General features: G+C 38.7%; 1 long non-coding RNA gene across 3 annotated transcripts in view; it reads left to right on the top strand.

The window, feature by feature from the left end:
* The first annotated feature begins 4939 nt into the window (after nucleotides 1–4939).
* Nucleotides 4940–19834, top strand: part of LOC121827299 (uncharacterized) — a 62719-nt gene continuing 47824 nt past the window's right edge. For 2 of the 3 annotated variants that reach the window (XR_013049225.1, XR_013049224.1), the window contains exons 1-2: nucleotides 4941–5215; nucleotides 7136–7277. This is a non-coding gene — a long non-coding RNA (uncharacterized LOC121827299). Of the gene's footprint in view, nucleotides 5216–7135; nucleotides 7278–19834 lie in introns of all 3 variants that reach the window. The other variant, XR_013049223.1, reaches the window with a different exon arrangement.

Raw genomic sequence — 19834 nt, 5'->3', positions numbered from 1 at the left:
AGTCTACTTTTGAATGATCACTAGCTCAAATATTTTATATTGGTCTGCATTTTTGTATGTTGATACACATTTAAGATTACTTTTGTTATACTGTATATATGTTTGCAATTTTATTTTGTACCTATGTACCTCATTTAACAGTATAATATAAAGTTCTAGTCTTTGAAAGCTATTTCAGATAATAAAGAAATACAGGTTAGCAGTTACTCATCAAAGCAATCAAACTTGTAGTCATGTTAGGTATATTTTCAAGGTCATACAGAAATATATTTTTAGATAGGTGATCTTCAAACACTGTAAAGACCTGCATAATATGGCATTTAAAATGTTTTAATAACATTAGGCTTTTCATGACAGTGAGAGATGTCTACTCCTGGCAGCACCAATCTACTTCAAAAAAGGATGATGGTCATTGAAGAAACTCCATATGGAGTTTACTTTTATTGTGGCAAAGTTAGCCACTGGGTAAAGAAACTGCCCTTGCCTCAACTGCTGACAGTATACTGTCCAAACTGGACAAGCAGGATACAAAAGGAGATGACTACTGGACTTTGCCAAGACCAGGTATGGTAGTCCTTCAAAACTCCTGCTTTATAGAAAATTCTGTCAGATAGTCTAGGTCTGTAAGTCAAAGATGTATGCCTCAATGTTGCAGAGGAAACTTGGGTGACTGTCTAGGCAGCCAGATGTTTCTGTCATTTCTATAGTTTTGGAAGTTATTTGCTCTACACTTTCTGATTGCTCAGGTAATAATATACTCTTCTCAGGTCTCTGACAGAGTTGAAGATGAGATATAGTTGCAGTTTTCCTTGTTACCAAATTTAGAAAAGAAACCTCACAGAAGAGGTGTAAAGTGTATATATTTTATGAGAGACATAAAAGATTAAATTGTTTATCTAAGAAAATATTTTGAGCTCTAAAAAGATAGTTTTGGGTTGGTAATACAAGTTATGATAAAAATGGTTTAGGTATGAAACTTTGAACTCATTCAGATAAGATTAATAATAGAGTAATTTCTCCAAATTTGTAAAATATAAATGGACTAGATATTGTAATTCTTACCTGATAATTGTTCTTATTGTCTACAATTTGCTATGTTAGAGTTAAAACCCTTTCTTCTTTATTTAAACAAAAAGGGGGAAATGTGAGACATTTGATTACACTGTGTAATGATATGTCATTATGATTGGTTTAATAAAAAGCTAAACAGCCAATAGCTAGGCAGGAGGTATTGATAGAACTTCCAGACAGACAGCACCAGAAAGAAGAAAGGTGGACTCACCAGCTGGGTGCAGAGGAAACAGGACATGTAGGAGGAGAGGCAGAAGCCACTAGCTATGTGGCAGCATGTATATTAATAGAAATTGGTTAATTTAAGTTTTAAGAGCTAGTTAGAAACAAGCCTAACCTAAGGCCATACTCTCATAATTAATAAGAAGTCTCCATGTCGTTATTTAGGAGATAGCTGATGGGACAGAGAAAGACTTGCTACAATCTATCTTCTTTCTAGCCCTTCATGTCAGTCTCTTTGACTGCCTAAGTCAGCACTGCATCCTGTGTGTGTCAGGTACTTCTTAATGCCCACTGAATATTTAGTTTTCTATTTATCCATTTAACAAATACCATGTACCAGATTTGTGTTAGATGTAATTATCACAGAGAATAAAGAACTTTTATGTTCACCTTCTCCTATTTTCAGTACTAAACTTTGTAACACCTAATTGTTGCCATAATATCTGTTTAATTTTGCACAGTGGATGGTAGAAATATCCAGTGAAGTCAATGTTGCCTGTCTTAAAAAATTCTTGTAGTCAAGATTTGAAACTCCGATGAGGGATCAGCTAGATAAAAATAGCAACAAACTGAAGAATTCTCCACCATAATGAAAAGGAGAAATTTCAGGAATATAATGAATAAATATACATTCATATATGAATACAGTTCTTTGTATTAATCCATTTATTTATATAATACTTTTCTAGTGGAAAAAGGAAACTATTTAATGCAACATTATATATAATGTGTATAAATAACACACTATATAAATGTAGATGTGCAGCTATACATATATGCACATGTGTACAGTGCACATATACATTCACATTCCTGAAAATATATGAAAGCCAGGCTGAGCAAACAGGTATATACTAAGTTCACTGATAGGAAGGCTCATTCTAAGGTAAATGGAAGTTTTCTCTACATTAGTCTTTAAATCACATATAATCTTAACACTATGCCTAGTGATATTTTTAATAATCCTTATGGAAAAAAATGAGAATAATCAGAATCATAGGTGTGAAAAGTACTCTTTTTAGGAAATATTAAAATATATTCTGCATCTTTAATAAATAGTAGAATATTGGATGAAAAGTGAAACCAAAGGAACAGAATAGAAAGTCCACCTACAGAACTTACATATGCATGGAAATTGATACTTCAGATAAACTGCTTAGTTCACACCACTGTACATGTGTGTGAACTGAGGTAATTGGTGACAGACATTTATTACAGCAATTGTCAGGTATCCATCCGGGAAATAATTTTAGATTCCTGTTCATACTATACATCAAAATTAATTTGAAATGGATCAAATAGTAAAAGTGACATCATAGGGCCAACAAGATATCTCATCTAATAAAGACTCCTGTAGCCAAGCCTGATGACCTGAGTTCAAGAAATAGGACTTGCTTGGTGGGAGGTGAGAACTGACCCTTTTTAGTTGTTCTCTGACCTTCATAAGTGCACTGTGGTATGTGAGCCCCCCCCCCCACACCATAAAATTAATGTAACTACACAACAAAATCACAAAGTAGTAGAAAATGTGTCAGGTTTATTACATAGCAATGAGGAAAATTTTAACTATTTTTAAAAGTACCAAGCCAGAAGAGAAAAATTGATAAATCTTACATTATATATTTGAAGTATGCCCATATAAAATACCATGAGCAAAATAAAAAGACAAATGATCTTGAACAAAATAAGTGCAACTTACCACAACCAAAACCCAGTATCTCTAATATGTAAACAGTGCCTTCAAACTAACATGGAAAAGACCATCCACCCACTGGAAAAATTGGCAAAACATGTACACCTACAGTTAAGAGAAAGGGAAAACCCCAAACTAGAGATCCACAAACCCGGAAGCCCCTTGACTGCATACCAGGAGAACTAACAATTACAGTTATGCTCATATATTATTTTCATCCATCAAATGGGAAAATACTGAAATGTCTGATGAGCTGCAATGGTGCCATGACCATGAAAGCATGGCTATACTTCAGGGATGAGGTAAATTAGTACAATTCAATAAACAGTAGTGAACACAATTGTGAATATAACTTTGCTTTGATCTTACAATTTTGTTTCTAGAAATTTAAGCTCTAGCTGTGTTTACCTGTGTGTCAAATGGCATTTTCAATACTATCCTTTTCAGAAAACGGTTGGAAATAACTGACCAGTTATCTTAGTTAGGGTTTCTACTGCTGCAACAAAACACCATGGCCAAAAAGAAGTTGGGGAGGAAAGAATTTATTTGGCTTACGCTTCAGCATTGCTGTTCATCCCTGAAGGAAGTCAGGACAGGAACTTAAGCAGGGCAGAAACCTGGAGCCAGGAGGTGATGCAGAGGCCACGGAGGGGAGCTGCTTACTGGCTTGCTTCCCTTGGCTTGTTCAGCCTGCTTTCTTTCATTTTTTTCTTTATTAAGAATTTTTTTTTATTCATTTTTACATACTAACCACAGATTTCCACTCCCCCTCCACCTCTCTCCTCATCCCATCCTCAGAAAAAGTAAGGCCTCCTGTGGGAAGTCAACAAAGCCTGGTATATTCAGTTGAGGCAGGTCCAAGCCCCTCCCTCTTGCATCAAGGCTGTGCAAGGTGTCCCATAAGAGGTAATGGGCTCCAAAGTACAGCTCATGCAGCAGGGATAGATCCTGCTCCCACTGCCAGGGGCCTCTTAAACAGACCAAGCTACACAACTGTTTCGCTTATGCAGAGGGTCTAGTCTAGTCCCATGCAGTCTCCACAGCTGTTGGTCTAAAGTTCCTGAGTTCCCACTAGTTTGGTTCAGTTGTCGATGTAAGTTTCCCCATCATAATCTTAACCTTCCTTGATGATAGAATCCCTCTTCCTTCTCTTCGACTGGACTCCTGGAGCTCAGCCTGGTGTTTGGCTATGAATCTCTGCATCTGTTTCCATCAGTTACAGTATGATGATAGTTAGGATATTCACCAATCTGATTACTGAGTCCTTTCTTATAGAACTAGGACCACCAGTCCAGGGATGGTACCACCCACCATGGGCTGGGCCCTTCCCCATTGATCACTAACTGAGAAAATGCCTTACAGCTGGATCTCTTGGAGGCATTTCCTTAACTGAGGTCCTTCCTTTCTGATGACTCTACCTTGTGTCAAGTTGACACACAAAACCAGCCAGTACACCATTCATCATCCAGGACCTAGCCATATGGAACCACACTATGGAAGTTCCTTAGGACTTGCTGCAAGAAAATCTTGAAGTTTCATTTGAATTGAAAACTTAAGGTAGATGTTAAACCTGTGTGCATGTGCATTCATGAAAGAAGGAAAATGAATGGTAGACACTTAAGTTTGCTTCTGAAGTCATTACTAAATCTGCAAAAGGGCACTTCTGAATAATATCCATAGATTATTTTCATTGTTTTGTGTTTTCTTTTAAAGAGGCATATCTTGAGTGGCCAGAGGATTTGAACAGAAGGATGATTTTTGCATTCAATTAACTTTTCAAAGTTTAAACTGTAGATAACACATAAATTATTTTAATAACCCATTATCTAAAAATTTATTAATGAGGAGCCCCTCAAATCTGTTTCATTTTCAGTGTGAGGGTTGGGAAGTGGTTTCAGAGGTTCATTAACTCTTCCTGCTTCGTGATGACCTTTGGAACCTGACTGTGGAATTCTGTTACCACGGTGACAGGAAATCAACATTAAAAATCAGAGCTAGTATGTATAGACATCTATAAAAGTCAGGACACATGGTGATTATCTTGGCAAATGTTAGCTATTAATTTTTATATTTTGTAAGAGAGAAAATTGAGCCGACAGATAGAAATAGTCAGTGAGACTGAAGATCTAATTTCATCTGTGCTTATCAATGACCAGGCAGTGGATGGTGTTCCCCAAGCAGGTGGTGATGGATTCGTTTGGTCTGTGGCACAGTCAGTGATTAATCAAGGTAATATCACTGGTGGAGGCCTATGGTGAGGAAGGTAATGGGTAGCAAAAAATGGTTGCTTATCTTGTTGGGGCCTGGGCCTCTTCGACTCTTGAGATAAGGCTGCTCAGTTGGCAAAATTTAGTTCTAAATTACACCTAGGCATGGGGTGTAGGATGGAGAGTGCAGAAAATCTAGAGTCTGAGACCTAGTTTAGATTCAGAGCACAGGCATAGAGCAGCTTAGGAGTGGGGAGGCCTTCTCTCTGCTGCTGAACCTATGATGCAACCCTGGGGTGGGTGCCCTCTACTCACACACAGACTTGTCATAAAGCTCCAAGGACCTGAAGCGTATTGTGTGCACACAATACTGTAGATGTGTGCAATAGAGTATGTGGAAATCCCTTAACACTGAGCTGTTCTCTGCCTCTGGCAAATGGTAGTGGATTTGTGGCTGGTGAGGACAGTGTTAAATTTACAAAGCAGCCCAAGGAGAGACTTGCTTGTCATAAGGGAGCCCAGGACTGATGGTAGGCACTTAACAGCATGTTCCAATTACAGCATTTAAATCTAATTGCATAGTCTGTTAATCTCTGTCAGTGCGGCATCATTTAATATCATCACGGCAGCCTCTAATATCATGAGCAATGTGAGCCGAGCTGAGACTGTTGAAAAAGTTCAGGCCCAGGTCTTCATATCCCCTTTAATTCTCCCTGTCAATTATGCCGCAGTTGAGAGTTCAAATAAAGGTCTTGGGATTCGGATCGGAGCTACCTTTGAAGGGAGGCCTCCTGTAAATACACAGATTATATCAGAGCATCCAATATCTTGCTCTGGGTATTTGTGACAGGTTAGTTTGACTCGTCCCTTGGGTCTAACATACTACAGGCTTATTTCAAGCAGATATTGCAAATGCAATCTGTTCCAAAGTTTATAGCTCTGGAAATAACGTGGTATTATTTGCACATGTGTTTTTCCCCTTTATAATTCCGCTGGCTCACGAAAGGTTGATGGGGAAAAGCTCAGGGCCTCAGTGAGCCCTTTTCCTTGTAATATAGTTGGAAAAGAAATGCTGTCATTTTATTTTTCTGAAGTTCTGGGGATCAAAACCACAGCCCTGTAAACGTCAGGCAAGTGCTCTATCACTGAGCTGACACTGAGAGCTGATCTCACACAGAAGATCTGGTCACAGACTAAAGTATTAAAACATAATTCTTAAAGAAGAAAGGTGTCTATTGGTGTTCAGGGAGCAGGAACGGGAGGGGAACAAGACCGTGCGAATATGACTGACATTCACAGTGTGCTGTGTGGAAAGGTCACGGTGAAAGCCATGACTTTTATGCAGGTAATATTTGCTACAAAGCAGCTCTCAAATAATTAAAAAATGAAATTTAGAATTTCTAAAGGCTATTTAAATACTAGGAGTCCATGAATAACTGTCTCACTCATGTCCTGTTTAATTACATTCTGTCTGTGAGACCACAGGCAGGTTATTTACTCTCTCTGGCAAAGTTTTATATAAAAACTTTTGTCATAATGTAATGGCCTACCTGCAAAGTCGTTATAACAATGCTTGGCACTTCTCTTGCCACACGGCTGCTTCTCAAAGCACTGGGGCCATGGACATAGAGTAGAAGCCCTGGAATTGTGAACCCAAGCTAATCTTTGCACTTCCCAGGCTGTTATCTCAGGTCTTTTGCCACAGTTACAGAAAAGTGACTACTGCAGTTTGCTTACTGGAAATAAGTGAGATTTGCAATTTTCCCCAACACGGGGAGGGTCCTGGATGGAATCCAGGGGAGAAAGAGACAGAGAGATTATCACACTATGGAAAGAGCCTTGTGTAGGCCTCCCTGTGGGTTGGGATACAAGCAGATGGGATAAGTAGTGTCCAGCAACCCACCACCCAGGTGAATCTTGCCTCTTTTCTCCTTCATTCCAGGGGAGGAGATATATGCTGTTTTTGATCAGTGGTACAACTCAGGGCCATGGAGCTAGCCATGGGGAACTCTAGGATCCTAGAGAAGCTTTCCTACCCATTTCAAAGCCATTCAAATGCAACTTCAGCTCCAATTTGTGTCCTCGTGAGTATCTGTATACCATGAACTGTAGTAATAACTGAAATATGTTATATTTACATATTTACATAAAGCAATACTCATTCATTCTGACTTGCAGCTTTTGTTTTGTGGTTTAGGATGGTTGTTTACATTTTTATGCATTTAGATTTTGGAGCTGGACTTTCAGTGCTGAATGGGCTGAGTAGAGTGGAGAAATTGGGTGGGGCCTTACAATTGATTCAATTCAGGCAGAGCAAGGCAAAGAAGTGGTTGAAGGGCTGATTTTGCTTTTTCACTGATTCTTTTTCAGAAAAATTTTCTAGAACTTTTGTAATTTGATATTCTTATGAGTGAGAAGAAAAAAAAAAACTCCTGTGCTGCTTCTTTGGGGTTGTTCTTCATTTTTAGAAGAGATAGTAACAGCAGCTGCTCCATCTCCTTTTCAGTACCTATGGCTTCCCGAGCCACGGTGTTGTCCAATTGCCTTTTAAATATTTGTGTTTACACTCATAGATTAGTGGTGCTCTCAACACTTGTCCAAGAAGCATCTTTTCGAGGTGGGTTGTAGTTAATTCAGAGAATCATAACTGTTCAAAATGCTTGGAACAAGTGACTGTAAATGCTCAGCCAAAGATGGGACATTCAAACCAATATTCTACCTCTTCCAGCCCCAAGAATGTTGACAGAAATGGGGCCAAAGGAATGAAAGAGCTGGAGGAGGGCTGTGAAATGTTGGTTTCTGGACATGACTTGCATAAAACACATATGAACTCATAGCAGCTCTGGTCACCTCCACAAGGCCTGTATAAGATTAGGTCAGTTAAAAATTCCAGCATGAATAAGGAAGTGGCTGCTGAGGCCATACTCTTAGCTGGGGAGTTGGTGGCTGTTGCAGGGAGGGAGAGACATTTTTCTTTGGAGAGGTGGCAACTGGTAGATTACATATTGCCCCTGTTAATGGCTCCACACTCATGCACAGATGCACAGTAGTAATCAAACTTAGTGGTTTATAAATTTATATATATATATATATATATATATATATATATATATATATATATGATGTGTATTTTGGAGGGAGATGTGTTTGAGGGCTTTGAGATCAAGGAAGAGCCCCATTGGCCATATTTACTACCTTAACTAGACTAGAGGAACCCTACAAGGGCTTGGTAACATGTCTTAGCATTTTTAATGGTTTTCATTACTGTTTCAGTGATGACTCCTGTCTACTCCCTGCTAGTGATGAGCAGTAAAAAATCCCTTATAACAGAAAGAACTAAAATGTTTTCCTTTTGGGTAGTGGGATATATTTGAAACAATAATTGTTAATTAAATCCAAGTGAGAGTTAGTTACAGAAAGAAAGAGATGCAGGCAGACTGGGGAAAGTTGGTCCAAGATGAGGAAAGAAAAACAATAGTGTCAAAGAAGCCAGGCTTTCTTCTCTTTAGGTAAATCAGCTCATCCTTGAATTTTACTTTGGAACCTACTGTGTGATGCCAAGAAAATGAATCAGCCATTGATAATATCAATGTCCCCACTCTAAAAGGATCTGATCATTATTGTTACATACATTTTAAAATGGTTATCATAGGTTCTGAGTATGCACATAAATATGCTAGAGGGAGGTAAATTGTCTGGAGGCAACTCCCACCTGGGAAGGCTGTCTGCTACTGCTTTGTCTTCTTAGGTTAAAGGAACAGCTGTTGTCAATGAACAGCCTTAGTTCAGGGAGGTTTGCAGAGCATGGCTCTATTGGTGAAATTATTAAGGCCACTCCACGTAGTTAAAAGGGAGATTTATTTTGTGGGGTAACTTGCAAGTGAATGGATAGTTTACAGAGTCTGGGAAAGGCGTGGCACAGTCCGGCAGTGTTCTCCGGAGAACTCTGCTAGGTCTACCTCCAGTGTCCAGGAACCAAGAGAGCCTGTGCATCAGGATCTCAGGTCTTCAGGGTCCTCTCTTGGCCCCGCCTTGTAGGCATGACAGTTACCGAAGCCTCAATGGGGATTGGAACTTCCAGATCAAAGCTGGAATGGCTACTCACTACATGGCTCCAAAACCACTTTCTGACAACTTTCCTCTGTTGTGTGGTGGGAAAGAGTAGGACACACTTTGGAGAACGAGTTTTGTGGAGAGTGTTATTTAGCCTTCTTTTCCTTTTCCTGGGGCTCCTGCCAGAAGGGAAAATCAGTCACTCAGTCTTCAGATGGATGTCTATTAGATTTAAGACATCTTTTGAACCTTGGAATTTAGAGACATGGAAAAGTGCAAAGACTATTCTATTTATTATGCTAAGTTCTCAAGAAATGGTGGAAAATCCTGTCTTCTGGGTGGGTAGGTACAAAGTGGAGGTCACTGGAGACTAGTGCTAATACTAGAGAATACAAACTGGGTTAAGACTGAAGATGTTCCCTACTGTTTTGTGGGTCACCCGTGAAGGGCCAGATCCATGCCACTGAAGTACTTATTTCTAATTATTTTATCACAATGCTAGGGAATAGAAGTGACACAATAATGGTTTTCCAGCTGCTAGTGTACCCCTCAATTCTCCTGGGACAGAGATTGCTTCCCTACTCACTCTACCCCATGTTAGCACAAGTATGAAATGAATGGTCAAAGCTGAACACAGCCTCTTCCCCTCTTGTTTTAGTGGTCCTCATAGCTACCAGACAGTGGATGCAGGGATGGGAGGGTTGAATCCCAATGATGGATTGAGAAGTTTTACCTGAAATGAACTTGAGACAGGAATAGTTGGATTCATCCACATAATGCTGAATGTGGCTGATATTGTTGAGTGGCTACCTGGTTAGTTTAACATATCAGAGAACCCTCTCTACCTTGTCTCACTCTACTCCTCCACCAGGACATGCTGGTGGCACTGATACTTGAAGCAGTTGATGTTATCAGGAGAAGTCAAACTGTCTTTGGCTAGAGGTATAACTCAGACATAGAACTTGCATGCATGTGTGGAGCTTTGGCTCTGATCTCTAGTATATAAAGCAAAAACAGCCTCACTCAGAGTCCCCTTGAGCATGTGCATCTAGTTGTAGGAATTTGGAAAGCACTCATGATTTTATGACTGTTAATTTTGTCCTTGGATATTTAAATGGCCATCTCGAATTTGTCAGAAACACTGATATATGCTAGAGGTAGAGAAAGGAGACAGTATATCTGCATGGGTGAGCATCTCACCATAGTTAGCAAGGGCAAGATGACAGGAGTAGGGTAGAGCCAAGAAGGGGCTTCAGGTACAAAAGCTCAAAGTGAGGAACTAAGGCAATGGGGTGTGTGTGTAGGTAAAATGGAAATATTGCCTAACAGCTTCCTGTTTTTGTGGTGTAAATATTCCTGCCACAGCTAGCAATAAGATGTTACCAAATGAAGATTTGAGAGGGAAAAATGGTCACCATAAGCTCTTGTGAGTCATATCTAGTTTCCTCTGGCTCTTAGGTGTGTGTGTGTGTGTGTGTGTGTGTGTGTGTGTGTGTGTGTGTGTGTTATGCACATACACATGCACAAATGTTTACACACACGTACCTCTGAGCATATCAGAAGAATCTTCTTTGGAGAAGGTAGCCTCATCCTGAGTCTCAAAGGATGGATAACCTGACCCAACAGTGGGCGAGGTACCTCCAGGTAGAGGAGGACTTAGGAGAAAGGGAGAAAAATAAGCCATGCTGCTGGTTTGAAGACAGAGAAAGGGGCAAGAAGCCAAGAAATGTTGGCAGGTTCTAAAGTCTGGAAAGGAAAGGAAAGGAAACAGATTCTCCCCTCCAGTGTCTAGAAGGAGCATCTTGATTTTTGTTCAGTGAAACTAATATCTGACATCTGACCTCCAGACAGCTGTTTAACAAGTTCATCTTGGAGCCTCCATTTGTTTGAGTCATTTCTATGACTTGGTCCAGCAGTCATGGCAAACCGGTAAGGGCAAAGCCATTAAAAGGAAGCAGGGCCCCTGGTGACAAGAACCTTGCTTGTGGGTCACAGTGCCTCACTTAGAGTCATGGCCTGCCTCTGCACAGCCTCACCATTGTAGGCAAGTCACTACTTCAACGCCTTTTTTGAAGTGAAGAGATTTTACTTACTTCGTGGGTTGTGTGGGGACTTGTGAAATGAGGCTTACTTACATCGTCCTGAGTACCCAGCGAGCAGCTTGGAAAGGCTTGCTACACTTTCTCTTCAGACTATTGCCCTTTCCCTCACCTCTTTACACCCTGATCCAGGCACTCCTGCTTCCTGGCTGGGAGCGGAACTGTAGACTGTGTTAGCGATAAAGACACAACTTCTGCTGTGACTTTTATGGGCAGAAAGAATGTCAGGTGCAAAAATCTAGTCCTCGACAAACCTTGGAGATGCAGATTAGTTTTTGTCTCTAAATTCTCACGTGGCATAAAAATGAGCCACTGTGTTTAATCCAGCCAAGTAAAGAGTTAAGAGTTTTCTACCCTTTCCCCATCTTCCCTCTACCCCACCCCATACGATTTTTTTTTTTTTTGGTACACTCTGGCTGTTTTTCTCCATGATTTGGAGTCAGCCTGTCTGTCCTCCTCCCAAGAAGGAGCAGCTGAACAGCTGTGAAAACAATGGCGCAGGGAGGAGAGCTGTGATTAGTGTGGGGCTAGGGGCAGTCTGGAAGCCACCAGACCCATTTCCCACATCAGCGAGCAGCCCTGGAATCTGGGGATCACATGACCTGCTTGGCAGTGGTGGGCTTGCTCCCAGGCTCTCGCTCCCACCTCTCATCCTGCTCCCAGGCAGCCTCCAGAAACAGGTTTTTGTTTTCTTTCTCTTTTTTCCTCCAAGTCTCCGGGACTGCTGCATAAACACAGTGTTGCTAGGCAGCCTTAAAGCCTCCTTTCATCCTGCATCCCAGGAAATGCAGGCCAGGCAAATTCGCCCCAGTGTACTTACAGTGGATTTCCTCCACAGAGCCAGTCCTTCTGGCCCCAGGCTTTGCGGCCAGAAGCTGAGCATCTGTCCTGTATATTTGATATGCTAGATTTGGATAATGTATAGGCAGGTTCAGAGATTCCCCACCCATTATATACCCTTCACTCTGGGAGCTGTGAATTCAAAGATACTTAATTATACCTTCTGCAAATCAAACCTTTGAAGAATGAAGATTTGGTCACTGCTCCACTCCATGAACTTCCGAAGTACTCTCTTGCCCTCACCCTTCTGTTTTCTTGCCACTATAGAGCACACCTGTACATCTATATGTGTTCCCCTCAAATTCATGACCTCTTACTAGTAGTACTTCATCCCTGGGATGAAGCCTACTTGATTATGATGGATACTTTTTTGATGTGTTCTTGTATTCAGTTTGCCAATATTTTATTGAGTATTCTTGCATCAATGTTCACAAGGGAGATTGGTCTGTAGTTCTCTTTCTTTGTTGCATCTTTATGTGCTTTGGGTATCAGAGTAACTGTAGCCTCATAAAAAGAGTTTGTTGTTGTTCCTTCTGTTTCTATTGTGTGGAACAATTTGAAGAATATTGGTATTAGCTCTTCTTTGAAATTCTGGTAGAATTCTGTGCTGAAACCAATTGGTCCTGGGCTTTTTTTTTTTTTTTTTTTTTTTTGGTTGGGAGACTTTTAATGACTGTTTTTATTTCCTTAGGAGTTATTGGCTTATTTAAATAGTTTATCTGGTCTGGATTTAATTTTCGTATGTGGTACCTATCCAGAAAATTGTCCATTTCTTTCAGATTTTCCAATTTTGTGGAGTACAGGTTTGTGAAGTATGACCTGCTGATTCTCTGGATTTCCTCAATGTCTGTTGTTATGTCTCCATTTTCATTTCTGATTTTGTTGATTTGGATGCTCTCTCTCTCTCTGCCTTTTGGTTAATTTGGATAAGGGTTTGTCTATCTTGTTGATTTTCTCAAAGAACCAATTCTTTGTTTTATTGGTTCTTTGTATTGTTTTCTTTGTTTCTATTTCATTGATTTCAGCCTTCAATTTGATTATTTTCTGGCATTGGTTCCTCCTGGGCGAGATTGTTTCTTTTTGTTCTAGAGCTTTCAGGTGTGCTGTTAAGTCACTAGTGTGAGATTTCTCCATTTTCTTTATGTGGGTATTTAGTGCTATGAATTTTCTTAGTATTGCTTTCATAGTGTCCCATAAGTTTTGGTGTGTTGTACTTTCATTTTCATTGAATTCTAGGAAATCTTTAATTTCTTTCTTTATTTCTTTCTTTACCCATTGGTGATTCATTTAGACATTGTTCATTTTCCATGCGATTGTAGGCTTTCTGTAAATTTTGTTGTTGTTGAAATCTAACTTTAAGCCATGGTGGTTCAATAAAATACAGGAGGTTATTCCAATCTTTTTGTATCTGTTGAGATTTGCTTTGTGACTGAGCATGTGGTTGATTTTAGAGAGGGTTCCATGGGGTGCTGGGAATAGGTATATTCTTTTTTTTTTTAGGGTGGAATGTTCTGTAGATATCTATTAAGTTCATTTGAGTTGTAACTTCTGTTAGGTCCCTTATTTCTCTGTTAAGTTTCAGTCTGGTGGATCTATCTAGTGGTGAGAGTGGGGTGTTGAAATCTCCCACTACTATGGGGTTTGATGTGTGATTTAAGCTTTAGTAATGTTTCTTTTACAAATGTGGATGTCCTTATATTTGGGGCATAAATGTTCAGAATTGAGACTTCAACTTGGTGGATTTTCCTTGTGATAAGTATGTAATGTCTTTCCTGTTCTCTTTCAATTGATTTTAGCTTGAAGTCTATTTTATTAGATATTAGGATAGCTACACCAGCTTGCTTCTTAAGTCCATTTGATTGGAAAGTCTTTTCCCAGCCTTTTACTCTGAGGTAGTATCTGTCTTTAAAGTTTAGGTGTGTTTCTTGTATGTAGCAGAAGGATGGATCCTGTTTTCTTATCCATTCTGTCAGCTTATGTCTTTTTATAGGTGAATTGAGACCATTGATATTAATGGATATTAATGACCAGTGATTGTTAATTCCTGTTATTTTTTGTTGGTATGTTGTGTGTTTCTTTTCTTTGGTATTTGTTGGTGTGGGATTATCTATTGCCTGTATTTTCATGGTTGTATCTAACTTCCTTAGGTTGGATTTTTCATTCTAGTGCTTTCTGTGGGGCTGGATTTGTGGATAGGTATTATTTAAATCTGTTTTTATCATGGATTATTTTGCTTTTTCCATCTATGGAAATTGATAGTTTTGCTGGATATAATAGTCTGGGTTGGCATCCATGGTCTCTTAGTGTCTGTATAACATCTGTCCAGGACCTTCTGGCTTTCAGAGTCTCCATTGAGAAGTCAGGTGTTATCCTGATGGGTCTGACTTTATATGTTACTTGGCGCTTTTATTTGCAGCTCTTAATTTTTTTCCTTTATTCTGTATGTTTAATGGTTTGATTATTATATGGCAAGGGGTCCTTTTTTGGATTCAGTCTATTTGGTGTTCTGTAAGCTTCTTGTACCTTCATAGGCATTTTCTTCTTTAAGTTGGGAAGGTTTTCTTTTATAATCTTGTTGAATATATTTTCTATGCCTTTGAGTTGGTATTCTTAGGTTTGGTCTTTTCATGGTGTCCCAAATTTCCTGGACATTTTGTGTTATGACTTTTCTGGCTTTAGTGTTTTCTTTGACTGATGAATCTATTTCCTCTCTTCCATCTCTTGCCTTCTGTTGGCTATGCTTACATCTGTAGTTCCTGTTGGTTTACTCAGATTTTCCATTTTCAGCCTTCCCTCAGTTTGTGTCTTCTTTATTGCATCTATTTCAGTTTTCAAATCTTGGGCTTTTTCATTCACCTGTTTAATTACTTTTTCTTGACTTTCTTTAATCCTTCCAATTTTTTGTTTGTCTTTTCTTCAAATTCTTTAAGGGTAGTTTTCATTTCCTCTTCAAAAGCTTCTATCATCTTCTTAAAGTCATTTTTAAGGTCTAATTCTTCTGCTACTTCTGCTTTGGGATGTTCAGGTCTTCCTGATAGAGCACCACTAGGTTCTGATGGTGCCATATTGGTCTTTATGTTGTTGACTCTGTTTTTGCACTGGCATCTACCTATCTCTTCCTCCACTCTGTGCATGTGCTGTCTGTGTCTGAGGGAGCCTCTTTTGGTCTGGTTGACACTCTTGGTCTAATGGGAGCTTTTGGTCTAAACCAGGCTCTTAGTCCAATCTGTTCCCAATCAGTGCAGGGTGTGCTTGTATCTCCGGTTCTCACTGGTGTCACAGGGGGTTGTTTTCTTGTCAAGGGAGTCGGGGAAGAGGCAGCTGGCCAGTCTCTAGGGCTCCAATGGCTGTTCCCAAGCAGTTCAGGGTGGGCTTATGTCTCTCATTTTCACTGGTGTCACAGGGTGCCTCCATTTTCTATAGACTCCATTTCTATAGAGCTCAGTTATTGGAAATAATTCATTCTCTTTTTAGATAGCAGTCCAAGATTATGTTTTTATTATGTATAACCTGAATCCTCTCCATGACTTTCAATTAGCTGAAGTTTATTTTTGGGTACTCAGCTAGAAAAGGTGAACATACTATGGAGTTTAGAAAGAGCTGTGTCAAACTCCCTGAGCGCTCTTTAGTTTCTCTCATCTCCACTCCCGTAGCATTGACCGAGCATCATCTGCACTCGATCTTCCATTGACTCCAATCAGTTTACCTTTGTCTACCTGTATGTGAATGTAGAGCTCAACTGTAATTAGCTTGGCAGGGCCTCTGCAATAGATCATGATGTCTATTACATTTTTCTGTGTATAATTCTTCTATTAATGAGATCAGTTTTTATAAAAAAAAAACATCATCAAGTTGTTAACTCAGGTCTCAAGTTTAAGTTGCAATTTCTGTATAGATAAGAAGTGAAGCCAGGAGGTGGTGGCACGCATCTTTAATCCCAGCCTCGAGAGGCAGAGGCAGGTGGATCTCTGTGAGTTTGAGGCCAGCCTGGACTACAGAGTGAGTTCCAGGAAAGGTGCAAAGCTGCACTGAGAAACCCCATCTCAAAAAACAAAAACAAAACAACAACAAAGAAGTGAATACCCTTGAACTGTTTTAACAGTTCAATATTCACTTACCAAAATGCAGTACAGCTTCATTGGCATTTAAATAATAGCTGTGAGGGACTAGGTCTATGACAGATACTGAACATAAAGGGGAAAAGATATTGTGGTCAGATAGAATAGAAGGAGTTGTTTCAATATCCCTGTACTTGTTGAGATTTTGTGTCCCAACATGGGGTAAGCTCCCATAGGCTTATCATAGATAAGCTCCATAGTTCTTGGGGGTGAATATTCTGTGGCTGTCTTTTAGATCTATAATGTTATTTAACTCTGATGTTTCTCCATTTATTGGTGGAATATTAAAGTAGCTTATTATTATTGTACTGGGGTTAGTGTGTGGCTTATTGCCCTGTAGGATACATTTTATGTAACTGGGGCACATGAGTTTGATGCATATACATTTAAAATTGTAGTACCCTCTTGATGGGTTGCTCCCTTGATCAAAATAAAATAGTCTTCTGATTTGGTTTTGCTTAAAGACTATTTTGTCATGTGTTAGCATAATGACACCCATTTGTTTTCTTTAGCTTAGAATATCTTTTTCCATCCTTTTCCCTTAAGGTTATGTCTATCCTAGAAGGTAAGGGATGTTCCTAACAGTAAGAAGATAGACCATAGTTTCTAACCTAATCATATAGCTTATGTATTTTGATTAGGGAACTGAGACTATTAATGTTTGAAGTTATTATTAAAAGACATGTTATATTAGTTTGCTATTTCATTGAAATTTTTGTGGTGCTTGTATCTTTGTTTACCATGTGCCTTAGCATCATTTACTTTTCCCTGTAACTTAAATATACTTATCCTTCAGGAAACAAAAAAAGGTAATCTTAAAATTCATATAGAAGCACAAAATCCTAGATAGCCAAAGGACTCCTAAGCAAAAATAGCCATGGTGGTGGCATCAGTATACCCAATTTCAAGTTGTACTACCGAGTCAGAGTAAGAAAAACAGCTCAACACTAGCACAAAAACAGACATATAGATCAATGGAATAGGAGATAAGACCCACATATAAAACCATAAAATTACAGACACCTGATTTTTGACAAATAATGCCAAAAATACATATTAAATAAAAGAAAGCATTCCCAGTAGATGGGGCATGGAAAACTGGATATCTACAAACAGAAGAATGAAACTACATTCATCTTTCCCAGTCTGTATAGGAATCAACACTAATATGAGACTTCAATCTTGAATGGTAAAAATAAAAAGTCATGAGTGCAACAAGATATAGGAGCAGGTATGGACATTATTGTTGCTTAGGAAATAAGGCAAAGAACTGAAAAATGGGAACTTATGAGTTTTTTAAAATTTTGCAGCATAAAGGAAAAGGTCAATCAAGCCTACAGAATGGAAGAAAACCTTTGTTAGTCCTGCATTTGACAGAGGATTAATATCTAGAACAAAAGAACAACAAAAATAAAAGAAACAAAAAGCATTTAAACAGCAAGAAAATTAATGAACCACTTAAAAAATGGGCTACAGAATTGAGCAAAATGTTCTCAAGAGAAAAAGCACACAGGATTAAGAAGCACTTAAGAAAGCCTTCAACATTCATAGCCAACAGGAAAACACAACTTAAAACTGCTTTCAGATACTTTGACAAATGATTATTGTCAACAAAACAAATGACATCAAAAGTTGTCTTCTGTACGCTTGCCTGCTAACATATTTGTATAATTCTTTGGGATTCAGAGACCCCCACTTTCCAACCAACCAAGCAAAGGGATAAGAATGCTGTCTGTTAGCTCACCTTCTTGCAATTGGTCTACCTGATACACCCACCAGTGTATTTGAATATGTATTATTCTTTGACTTTCTTTGCTATAAAACGTTCATGAACTTGTTTTCTTGTTGGAAGATGAGAGTGTATGGAAACTTGAATCTGTTCTCTAGTTACTCATATGTAGCCCCAGAATAAAGAATGTCTTTTACTCCTCTGAAGTAAGGGCTGTTCCTTTTGCCAAAGTCAAGAGTGGGACAGGGCTAAGAGAAGATAATATAGGTTGGAATTTGGAAATTATAAACTGTCAAAAAGATTAATAAAAACTACTAAAAAATAACTTCTATTCTCAAGTAAGTCAAAGTCCAGAAAATAAACAAATCATACAAAAGTAATGGAACAGCAGGAATATATATATGTAATATACTTATATATTAATATATACTATTTTGTTAATATTAATTATACATTTAATTTTATATAGAGAATTAATTATATTAATGTGTATAATATATGATATATAATTAATATATTATATTAATATGAGTATATTATATATACTTATATATATATATTGTATGTAAGTAATAAAACAGCAGGGATATATATTGTGTATGTGTGTGTGTTTGGTAATTTTGAAATCTTTAAAGTTTCCTATGTCCCAAGCCAACCCTCATTACCTTCTCTTAACCCTCTTATATTCCTTGTGTTTTGGTAGCACTGAATACCAAATCAGCATTATTATCTCCTGGGTTTGGCTTATAAGGACGTAACACTTGAATGAGGTGTGTAGGATGAAAGTTGTATATGATTTTCCAGCTGGACCCATTTTTCTAACTTTAAGGGGGCAAAATATAGAGATTAAAGGACTAGGCAATCTGAGCTACAGTTTGGGCTCTTGAGCTCTTAGACTTTAACCCTCCTATGCCAACTTCTCTCTTAAGAGCACTATCATGCCCTTCTCAATGCTGTGAGTGGATCACATGAGATAATATGTATCAAACTCTTGGTATAACTATGTACATAATGTGCTTGTTATTCCAAACGAGGCAAGTGACTCGGGTACCAGTTGGGTCAAACCAGGAGTCCCTTTAACTTCCTTTTCCTCAATCTCAGCATACAGGAGGAGTGCACCCAGAATATATTATTTACTTGTCAGAGTTTTGAGAAAATGGCTTTGCAAAAATCTTTGTCTGGGCCAAGAGCTGCTGTGTTTAAAAATGCTGATATTCACCAGAGCATCCTCTGAGGAAATCAGGTTCACAGTTCTGTTTTAAAACATCACTGGAAAACTCAACATTAAAAAAAACCTCACTTAAAAAAAACAATGAAAATAATTTTAAAAAAATGAAAGAAAAACAAAACAAGAACAGTGTCAAAACAATGGCTAAATATAGACACTTGGTTCCCACTGCTTCATTAGCTTCCTCCAGGCGTTTGAGAACATGTTGGTGTTGTCTTCTTACATAACCTCAAACTGATCATCAACTTTAGCAAATGCTGATGTCATACTTCAGTAGGATTGATGACAGCAGTTTTGGTAATTGACTCAATCATATCCTTTATTGCATTTTTTTTGCACCTTTCTTATGAGTTCTGATATAAGGTCACATAATGCACTAAGTTCCCAGGTTCTTTCATAGCTTCAAATCTGAAACACTCCCATAAGATTTCTTTGCTTTTTTATGATTACTGACATGAAAATAATTTGGAACTCAACCCCTAAAACAGAATGCACCTATCTGGGAGATGGTTGAGGACTCCCAGTCCTCAAAAGTGATTTCACCTTCTGCATTCCAGGTCAGCTCTGTATGTCA

This window comes from Peromyscus maniculatus, chromosome 2 (genome assembly GCF_049852395.1).
Source record: "Peromyscus maniculatus bairdii isolate BWxNUB_F1_BW_parent chromosome 2, HU_Pman_BW_mat_3.1, whole genome shotgun sequence".
Classification (NCBI taxonomy): domain Eukaryota; kingdom Metazoa; phylum Chordata; class Mammalia; order Rodentia; family Cricetidae; genus Peromyscus; species Peromyscus maniculatus.
Note: the sequence above shows the minus strand (reverse complement) of the source record. Positions and strands in the feature narration are given on the sequence as shown.